This window comes from Pteropus alecto, unplaced genomic scaffold (genome assembly GCF_000325575.1).
Source record: "Pteropus alecto unplaced genomic scaffold, ASM32557v1 scaffold239, whole genome shotgun sequence".
Classification (NCBI taxonomy): domain Eukaryota; kingdom Metazoa; phylum Chordata; class Mammalia; order Chiroptera; family Pteropodidae; genus Pteropus; species Pteropus alecto.
In genome coordinates this window covers 222,703-234,479 of record NW_006494613.1, presented here as the reverse complement: position 1 = coordinate 234,479, position 11,777 = coordinate 222,703, and the positions used below count along the sequence as shown (strand labels likewise).

Here is an 11,777-nt window from a genome sequence, read left to right as displayed (position 1 = left end):
ACTTATTTGAACTCTTCTAATGTGGTTGATAGTTTGTTAGACATTGCTTAGATTACAAGGATGGGAGTTTAGTAGTAAGAGAATATATCCAGCTTCAAGGCCTGAGTTTAAATTCTGGCAATAATACCTACTTGCTTTGGCAAGTTGTTTAAAACCCCCAAGTTCCAGTTTTCTCATCTATTAAAAGAATTTAATAAACTTTCCTTTTAGGATTTACTGACACAATTAAGAATAATGTTTAAAAAGTGGCTAAGGAACATCTGATTTTCAATAAATGGTGGTTATTGGTAAAAGTAATAGAAATAGATGTAAAAGTTGCTAGCATATTCCTTATTGTCTTTAAATACTTCATCTTTCCCACACATCATTTCGATCTCATTGGTCTGCCTTATCGAAAGGTATAATAAGAGCCATGCATGCTGAGCAAAACTTAGTATTTGTAAATAACATAGAAGTATGCACACTTAAACTATTGAAACCAATTAATAAGGTTATATGGAGAAATATTTGACTTGAAATCTCATGATTTATATTTGACTCCATAACTTGGAAGTGTGCGTCCTATGGCAAGTTGCTAAACCTTCTGAGTTTTAGATTCCTCATCTATTAAACAGGTATAAGGGGTGGGAAAAGGGGAGAGAGTTTTAAAGATTACATAGAGTAATTTTTCTTTTATAAGATATTTTATATGTTGTAAAACTTTTTACAAACCTAAGGTTCTATTATCATTAGGTCCCTATCCATACTTTCATGTGCTCTATTTATTTCTTAAAAGCTTATTATGAGTCATGTAGTGAAAAAAACAGGAAAGAATTCAAATTTTCCTGTGTTTGAGTTCACATTTTTGGGCCAAATTCAACAGAGTTTAACTAAGTAAATTGCATTATGTTCTTGGGCTAAAAACCAAGAATGTAGTCAAATAATGGTAAGCAACTTCAAATACTACTATATGAAAGACAAGTATTGATCTACTGAGGGTATGCAGGAAGGGAAGGACAGGACTGCAAAAATTATTTCTATCTTGACAAGCCATAAAATATACCACAATCTAAAATAAAGTGCCCCCCTCCCCCCCAAAAAAAAATTGTCGCCAGTTTTACTAGTCATTTGAGAAGAAAACAAACAACAAATATTTATCAACACCATTTTTGTTTTCTGGGGAGAGGATGCTAACTTTCTTTGAATGCCTACTCTCTATCATGCTGGAAGCTAGGTCTTCACAGGAACCCTGAGCTTTAATTATTATTACTTTCATGTAACAGATATGAGGACTCAGATTCAGAATAATTATGCAACTCATCCCAGCTCACACAGCTAGTAGATTTGTAGAGTTGAGAATTGGAGATAGATCTGTTTGATCTGAATACACTAGACTTTTTTGCATTTACTGGGATACTTACCAAGGGAAAAAAAAATGCCAGCTAATGGGGTCTTCGGTTATCCTCATTCCAGAGTAAAATTAATGGTCCTGAGAAGATGAGGAAGGGAGTCATAGAATTTCTGGATAAAGGGACATTTGAAAGCTCACTTAAAGAATCCTGCCCCCAGCCTAATGTGTGGATTCTACAGAAGCAAGTCTAGGCCACAGTGACAGGGAAGGTTATAAGGTTCTTTCAGATATAGAGTGAAATTTATGAGACTGTAGCTTCCATCTCTTCTAACCCTGTTGAATCTCCTCAAGTCCAGACAGCACATCTCTAACCCCTCTTTCGTGAGACCCATCGTGTCTGACCTGGGTCTTCTCTCCAACCCTTTCAACTGTTCCCCAAAGGTTGCAGGGATATGAATCTCTTCCTCTTGGTTGTCCAGTGGGCAGTTTCTCCATGCACCCTATTACTCCAGGCCTAACTCTTCTAAATTCCTCTCAATATTTGTGGTTACATTAAACTCCGCCAAAGCAGCAGGCTGTTTACCCAGCTTCCTCTTTAAACTCACCAAAGAAATCACAAATGTGCAAAACTTTGTGATATAACAGTTTTAAGTTTTGACTACACAGGTCAAAACTTCCAGACTGTCATATCACAAAGCCCACTCTAACAATGGAGGAAAGGGAGGTACACAGTACTTGTTAAATATTGGCTTTGTACCAGGGTCTTTATGTGTCTCCAAGCTCCTCTACAACATGGGCTCTCATTTAATTTTCACAACTTCCTAACTGGAGAAGTAATATTATTATCATTTTATAAATTGAAGAAATTTAGTGCCACAATCACACACAAGTGATAGCTGGTAAGAGGCAGAATTAAGATTAAAACCCAGAGCTTCTGATTCCAGAGCTCATAGATTCTCTTCCAGACTATGCTGTGTTCTTGATATGACAACTTTTCAGAGGGAAGGGATTCTGTAAGGGAATTATGGAGACAAATTTGGAAAACCATATTAGGAGCTAGATTATGGATAGTTTTAGATGTTAATTTGAGAAGAACTTGAAGAAAGTCATAAATGACAACAAATTTAAATTGTTATTTGGGATTAACTTATTGAAAGTAACATTTGAAGAAGAATCTGACTATAGTATATAGGTGGACTAGAATGGTAAGAAAATTAAGGCTAGAGAATAATTCGTATAATCTAGGAATAGATAATAATTGTCAGTGGATGATGGAAGATCTGAGTAGCCAATCTATCCAGTTATTCAAAAGCGCTCTAAACTGGGAGTGTACACCTGGCTAAGAACCAGTATTCTCTATGGGATGTGCAATATTTCACTTGGCCTGACTAATGAAAACTTAAGTACATTTGGAATGAAAATGGCATATATGTAGCTGAAGAACATACTGAACTCTTATGCAACCTTGATTTATGTAAATGGACATAATAAAAGAAGAAAGTCTAGATTATAAAAGGAAAGCAAGCATCATTCAGTTAGTCTCTTCAGGCTCAGAGTTTGAAAATGAAGGCCCTTTTACCAATGACCTTTCTGTTTTTTATCAGTTCTCCAGGTTGGGCAAAAGATAGGCACTACTACATAGGCATTAAAGAAACCACTTGGAACTATGCTCCTACTGGTAAAAATATGCTCAATGGGAAGCCTATTTCAGAAGATCAGTAAGTAATATCTTTGCATTGAAAAAGTCACTATTAGAAGCAAAATGTTGGTAATTGTTATTCATTGATAGAATGCTGATGAAGAATTTCCCATGATTGACTCTTTAAGGGCACATTTGCTATGAAAACAACTTTCTTTGGTCTTTTAGAATAAGAATAATATGGAAGACAGGTATTAATATAAATCAGAAATTGCTCCTTCCTGGGATTATTGCCACTTGTCCTTATGACACATGATTTCAGGGATCATCTTTGTTTATTGGCGAATTTGTGCAAGTGGTGCTCAAGATGTAAAACAACACTTTCCTAACTGATATTGAGTGTATTATCAGAGATTGTAAAATTGCAGCTATCTTCTTGACTTCTCTTTTCAGACAATAGGGAGGGGGACATCTAGAGATTACGTGTGGGGTTCTGATTTACTGTTTGTTGGCCCAAATGCTCCCAGTTCTACCAACAAATCCTCAAATGTTTTAAATGAGTAAATGATTTTAAGTAATAGGAATTGATCTAATGCTTGAGAGCTAAAGTAACCTTAAAGTGGGGTGAAAAACCCTTTTGTAGTTCAATGTAACAAATTTGGTAAGTCTTTTAAACCAAAATGCCACATATATTACTTGCTACCTTTGTATTTGATCTCTTCACCACAGACTCCAACGTTCTCCTAGCCAGCAACACTTTTTTTGACAACTTTCACATTTTCTTCAGTGTCTGAGTTTCGTGTATCAAAATTAGGTTGTAAAGCTTCATATTTCTAATTTCTGTTGATTCTACATTTTTTTTCTTTCCAGTCAAAATTTGTTAAAGTTCTCTCTTTTTTTGTTTGCTTATTTTTTATAGAGTTTCAGTCCCAGATGTATCTACAATGCCACCAAGATAGGATAGGATCTGTTTATAAAAAGGCTTTGTATTTTCAGTATACTGATGACACATTTCAAAGAATCATTAAAAACCATCCTGGTTGGGATTTTTAGGCCCAATAGTTAAAGCAGAGACTGGAGATTTTATTTATGTACATGTAAAAAAATTTGCTTCAAGAATGTATAGTTTCCATCCTCATGGACTCTCTTACACTAAAGAAAACAAAGGTAAGTGGATCCTCTTTCCTTATATTACTGAGCTTTGGTTATAGATAGCATGAACCTAATACTTCAGAGAAAGCAAGGTAACCATGAATTGGGTATCATTATGAAGTAGGAATAGTCTGGGGTGAATGCAGACTCTTACTTCTAATGTCTTTAATGTTTATATCCAACACAGTCTTTTTTCACTTTTTCATCTTTAATGAGTGATCACCCTTGTGCAATTCCTGGAAAAGAAAACACACTTTTATTCACCAAAAAAAAAAATTTTTTTTTGTAGGAAATACTCATAAGCTAAATGTTAGTTGGCAGAAATACCGTTTTGCCTCCCTCTAATTTCATTTCCTCATAGATGAGGATTAGCCTCTTGGAAAACATCAGTGTCAAGAGAAACACTAATTTCCAGACAGTATCTTCTCTCCTACACGTTTACACTCACAGCTGCCTGATGGTGATGGGGGAAAAAGGGAAGAGAAAGCCAACAAACAGGGTTTTGTGTTCAGCATGGAGTGGGAAGGTCCCAAAAGGTGTGTAAAGATGAGAAGTCGGCTATATTTGAAAGTGTTCTATTGAATGGATGAATTTCAGGCATAGTTATCAGAATTTAGTCTCAAGAGGTAGAAATCTGACGTGAAATTCTAGAAGAATAAAGAAAGAAGAGCAAGGTCCCTGAGATTCAGAACTGAGGTAATAGCTCGGGGTCACGTATCCATGCAAAGTGACACTTTGGGGCTCCAGTGGGCTACCTGGAGGTGACATGGATGCCCTTCGATGGCATGGGTCCCAAGTCTGAATTTGCAGTGAAGAAAATATGGAGGGCAGCTCAGGAGCCTAGATCTTTGTATTCAAGATATAAGGACATAGTAGGTGCACAATAAATATTTGTGGAGTCCATCAATAAAGGTGATTATAGTCTGTTAATATACTGCCTATCTCATTCCATTTGGAACTAGAAAGTGTACAAGCTAGGCATTCAGGTGGAAGCCAACTAAGGGGGAATCCAGGCTAGGGAGACAAGGGGCAGGAAGGATAAGGGGAGAAGCGCACATCTTACTCTGAAATACAAATTAACATACATTCATTGCTTAATGGAGAAAACATGAGTCATATTCAAAATAGTGTTGTCAGTGGTTACTGTGACCACAGCGCTGATTACGTTTTCCAGGTGTTCTCTATCCTGATAATACTACAGGCCTGCAAAAGGAAGATGACCATCTGGAGCCAGGGACTCGGTATACTTACAAGTGGTATTTGCAGGAAAAGCAGGGGCCTGGCCCCAATGACAATAACTGCATGACAAGAATTTACCATTCCCATGTAGACACTCCCAGAGATGTGGCTTCAGGACTTGTTAGACCAATTCTGACTTGTAAAAGAGATAACACGTTTTTAAAATCTCATTGTAGCAATTGAGTTAACCAGAATATGTAGGGTCTTCCTAACCCGCTGAGTGGAGTTTTGCTGTCAAATGAGCTCTCTTTTCCTGCTTTGACCATGATCCTCTAGTAAAAAAAGTAAAAAGTTGCCACCTTGAACTCTGAGCACTAAATGGCGATTTTGAGTACATCTCATTTCTAGTCCAATAACGCAGATTGATCACTAGATGGTAGTCAAACCCAGTAAAATTCACTGTAGCCATACTCATACAAAATTACTGTCTCCTTTCTCTCTCCTACAGAGTGTTGAATCAGCTTGGTGGGAGGAAATAGGAAGATGAGAGGCTGTCTATCTGTTTCTTGCCTGGTTGGTTCCTTAGGATTCTTTCTGTCTGCGGAGGTGCAAGATTTTACTTTTATATTTTAAGTCGAATTAGAATTACCAGCTTATTTTATAGCAAAAATAATTATTGCAAAGAGGAAGTTTTGCTATTTTATTGTTATTGTCGTTTGTTTGTCTCAAGTACACTGGATGGAGACACTGAAAAAAATATTGACAGGTTTTATGTTCTGATGTTCTCTGGAACTGATGAAAACAAGAGCTGGTATATTGAGGACAATATTAAAATGTATACTGAATCTGGCCAAATTAATGCTAGCGATTTGCAGTCCATGGAGAGCAATCGCATGTTCTGTAAGATTTTAAAAGCTTTCTTATTTGTAATATACTGTAAGTCTAACTTCTGTGATTCTATTTAGTGATTTTCCTCTGTTCAAGTTTGTTAAATTGAGTTTATGTTTTTCAGTTTTTCACTTGGGGCAAGCTGGTTGATATGCAGTGCATCTAGTAAATTCTGCTAATTTTTCTAGGTTCCCAAATTTTCCTAGGAAGTAAAATTAAGTAGATGCATTTGTTTTTTAACATCTGATATTGATCGAAAGTTGATCATAGAAACATAGGAAAGAAGTCATTTTAAGGTAATAAAATATTATGAAAGAACAAAGATATAACTGATCAGTTATTTTATGAAAACGTGTTTCTACACAGAATTTTTCAGAAAAGATGCTCCTGTTGTCTCAGTCAGCTTTATCCTTGCTCTCTTCTTTCATTAACTTAGCTTTTTTTTTGTTCCTTGCCCCTTTCACTGCTTCCTGCCTTTCAGCTTACTTTTCCTCCTCTTACGTCAAAATCTTTGTGCTCCTATCACTTCTAATCATACGCAATGTTTATGGCCTCCTTTTTTGTGAAACATAAATCAACTCTTGTCATAGATTATGCATGAGAACAATATTGTTATGGTTAACACCTTAATTTGTCACTTTTTTATGCATGTGCAAATATTTCTCTTGGGAAACTACCAAGAAGTGAAAATATATAATGAAAGGATTTTTAATTTTAACATATGCTGCCGGGTTGCCTTCTAAAAAGTCTATGCTAATTTACACTTCCACTAGCAGTGCTCTGAAATCAAAACACAGGACTGATGCCCTCATGAACATATATTTGCTTTGATTTTCCTCCTGCCTGCCATCAGTTAATCTAATAAACCAACTAAGTCATTAGTGACTAATGGTTGTAATTTTATACCCATGAAGAAAGACATTTTTGGCCAAATAAGACTCTCAAATTCTTCTCAACAGGCAGTTGCCATCTTCGGCTATAAGTTGGTCCAAAGCTGGTTGTCATTCCCAAGTAATATATGTTCCTCTAACATTCCTCTTTGCATCCTGGTTTTTGTACTTGTTTCATACATTTTATGTTTTTACACAGATTCCATAAATACAATAACTCAAATTTCTCTAAGAAATTTGCAATATCATTGGCTAAAAGAAAAACTATATATAGGCTACGAAAAATGTTTTAATGTTGTAATAACATTCTCTACTGGGCTTACTGTTTTTCAGAGAGTATGAAGGCCTTTTTCAATGTAAGGAATTGCCAAAAATCTTCAGCAGATGTTACTAGGATACATGTTACACATTACTATATTGCTGCTATAGATTTCTTCACTAACAAATCTTTAACAGCAAATGAAAGGTAATGATTCAGTGATTAAAGATTTATGATTAAATAAAGATAACTGAACTTTTTTATAATCTAGCTACTCCTAAAAAGGATTTAGGCATCTTATTTTTAAAAAAGAAATATACTGATAAAATAAAGGTAGAAAAATAATTATATCAATAATTGGAAAAAATTGAGTCCAAAGATCATTGCCACACAAAATTTTTCTCTAAATGCCTTGATAGCCAATGCAAAGGAAAACGTACTGCTCATATTTTTCCTAGCACTAAATTTTAAAACGGATTTATTTTATAATTAGGAAACATTTAACAACACAGTATATTATGTTATCAATAGTAATTTTACAAAAATGCAAAAACATTCTTTATGTAATTTATACTTTTCAGCTAAGATCTGAAGGCAAATCATTTCCCGTAACATCTTTAAGTCATATTATAAAATATTCTTTACTCAATAACACCGAAGACTATATTACCAATTGTTGTATTAATGACAGAAAACTAAAACTGAAATACAGTACTGTGGCATCAGTATTTAAAAGTGCACAAAAAGTTTTTCTGATAGTCTAATCGCTAACTATATTTAGCAATTTGAAGATTACAGGAGTTTTAATCCTTCTGATCTATTGAATGAAAGTAATATGTCAGAAAATATCAAATTCTAAAACCACCAAAAAAAATTTTCTGCATTATTTATTTTTCTCTAATTCACTCGCAAAAAAAATTTTTGAGAAAACTAAAGATGTTATATCAAGTGATTATTTTCTCTTCTTACATTTTAAGTTCATAATTAAATTATTCAATCTATATAATGAAAATTTTGTATTAATTGTGAAAAAGATATCTGGGCTTAGAGCAAATAATAAATTCAGACTTAGGTCCAACTCTCATTTTATATTGACTAAAGTAAGTACGGATTAATAGCATCTTTCAGCTTGCTTGTTTCTCCTGGCTGAGAAATTTTATGATGTTTTAGTACTGCAAGTCACCAATTCATTGCTAAGAAACACTTTTTTCAGGGGACTCCATTTTATTTTATTATAATAGAGAAAAAAAATAAGAATGACACCTCTCATTTTAATATTCTAACATCTCTTTCACATAGCTGTTTTAAAAGCAATGTTTGTTACTAACTGCCTTAAAAAAATCAGATATCACGTTTTTAAAATTTTTATTCCAAAAGAAAATTTGTAGATATGCTACTAGATAGAGACACATAGATACTTGTATATTCATGCATAGACAAAAGACTGAAAAGATATCCATGAAATGTTGACAATGGTTATATGTAGATGGTAGAATTATGAAGATGTTAATTTTCTTTATTATATTTTTTATTTTCCAAATTTTCTAAAATGAGCATAAATTAGTTTTATAAATAAATTACAAGTACTTTAAAACCAATATATGTAGATTCCTGCTTTCTTTTCACATGATCGTTATAAGTTTAAAAGGTCTTTGTTTATCTATTTTCTCTGCACAGTGAATCCTGGATATACTTTAAACAAAGTCCAATGAGAATTGGAGGAATTTACCAAAAGTTAGTTTACCATGAATACACAGATACTTCCTTTCAAACATGGAAGGCAAGAGAAGAACACCTTCGAATCCTTGGTAAAATTCTATTTATAGCTTGCAAGATATAAACACCATTTATATAAATTCTGTGCAATGAAAATTGTATTCACCAACTCACAGTTTTATTGATTAGCTGTCATTCTATAACCTTATGGACACAATATATTCCGATTCACTAGATTTTAAACTACATTCTTTTGTCTCTATAAATCCAATAAGATTAATATATTCATGTGATCTAAAGTGACTTTCTAAAATCCCAAATCATCTAGATGTATTGCAGTTGGACACATTTCTGGTTCATGGCATCATCTCTTTAATTTGTTCCTAGAAAAAACTTACCCGAGTTACACAACCTGAAAATTACATTTATGAAAACCAAAGACTACTAACTGTTGGTTTCTAGGCCCTGTCATTAAAGTAGAGGTGGGACAGATCATCAAGGTCATTTTCTATAACAATGGTTCCCTGCCACTCGTCATTCAGCCACATGGACTGCTTTACAACAAAAGCAATGAGGGCTCATTCTACAAAACACTGGGAGGAAGTAACAAGAACTCATGGGAGACTCAAACAAGCGATACTGCAATGTAATGTCAGCAAAAAAATAAAACTCCTCCTAAAATCATCGTGCAGCCCACTTTTCACATCATAACACTTCTGGATACTTACTTATCACATCTGGATACTTACTTATTGTGGCAGAGTGATTCCTTTGGGCCCTTTCAAATGTCACCCAAGGTACAATTCTAGCAAGATACAATTCTAGGCTAGGGTACTTTTGGTCATAGGTTCAATTTTACAAACGTTTGTTTCTTACTAGGTACCTCTCCAGCCCCCTCACATGTAAATCCTGGCACAACATTTGTCTATACGTGGCAAGTTCCAAGAAACATGGGTCCTACCTCCATGGATCCCAACTGCCTTACCTGGTTATACTCCTCAGTAAATGGGAAAAAAAAGACATCAATAGTGGCCTTGTAAGGCCTCTTCTCATGTGCAGAAAGGGAAGTCTTGAAGAGGATGGGACCTATGTGCCTTTGTGAGAGGTTGCCTGAGACAAAACTGCAGAGGAAAGGCACTCTGGCAATTGATATCTTTCACTTCTGGAAGCTGGTATCTCCCAAATCTATTCTTTTCTCAACTCCAGACCTGTATCTTCTCCTACTCTGGTATGTTCCACAGACATCTCTAATTCCTCTTGACTATTTTAACTTTTTATCTTCCTCTGGACAGCCACTACATGTCCCTCCCTCTTCTAAGTCAGCCTCTTTTCTTCTATTCTGTAACATCAGTCACCAAATCTTTAATGCCACCGCCTCATTTTAGGCACCATCATCTCTTTCTGAATTCCTTTAGCCTCCTAACTCTTGTCCCCACTCTCATCCTGCTTAAATATAGCTCCACATCTCTTCCTTTCAAATCCAGTTACAGCACTCTACACACTAAAAATCACTCCCCAATTTGTAGGATCAGAGGTCAGCACATCTGATAATCCTGATGATCCCTCCAGCTTCATGCCTCCCTCCCAGCCACCCTGCACCCTTCATTCTGGACTTACTGCACAATTAGCTTCTTAGTCCCTGAGTAAGGAAGGCTAATTCACACCTCTTTGATTTTACCCGTCTTCTCTCTGTCTGGAGTGGCCTTTTCTCACTGTTTTGCCTGCTATAAGGGAGGACATTTTTAAAACTTTGATGGAGGGTCCTTTCCTGCCCTTCAGACAATGTTTTCTAACTAAAGTTAGTTGAAATTCCTACAGATTACCATACTTCCCATGCATGTTTCCATTAAAGCCCTTATCCATACAATTATTTTCAATAGCCTGTGTCTCCCAGTAGACTATAAGTTCCTTGGAACCAAACACATGGTTTTATTTATTCTTTTGTAACAACCACCGCCCCTCTGTGGTATGTAGTAGGTGCTCAATAAATTCTTGATAAATAACTTTCTCTTGTCCCTCACTCACAAGTGAACTAATATCCAAGATCTTTTCTGCATTTAACTCTTTATCTCTCTAGAGAGCCACTACCTGTCCTTCCCTCTTCTAAGTCATGTGTAATAATTCATGTGTAATAAAGCCTTATAAATCCCCTAATATAATTATGTGCATAATTAAATATGTATTTTACTAAAAAATGTGACTATATATTTATATTCATCTACATAATTAGTCATATAGAGGTCTCATAGTTCTTTTTATTTTATTTTATTTTTTTATAAAGTTTATTGGGATAACATTGGTTAATACAATTATTTAATTTTCAGGTGTACATTATAATTTGACGTATATATATTCTATTGTGTGATTACCACCCAAAGTCCAGTTTCCTTCAGCTATCATATATTTGATCCCCTTTACCCACTTCACCCTCTCCCTACCCTTCTATATTTGACCCCCTTTACCTCATCTAACTCTCCCCTCCTCCCCTACCCTCTACACTCTGGTAACCACTAGTTCATTGTCCATGTCCCTGAGTCTCTGTTTGTCCTGTTCATTTGTTGCTTTTAGTTTTATATCCCACATATAAGTGATATCATGTGATTTTCTACTTTTTCAGTCTGGTTTATTTCGCTTAGCATGATTATCTCAAGGTCCATCCATGTTGTCGCAAATGGCAGGATTTCATCTCTCTTTAGGGCTCAGTAATATTCCATCGTATATAAG

At 35.1% G+C, this 11,777-nt stretch overlaps 1 pseudogene; it reads left to right on the top strand.

Annotated features, from left to right (window-relative positions):
• The first annotated feature begins 2,893 nt into the window (after positions 1-2,893).
• Positions 2,894-11,777, top strand: part of LOC102884982 — a 34,699-nt pseudogene continuing 25,815 nt past the window's right edge.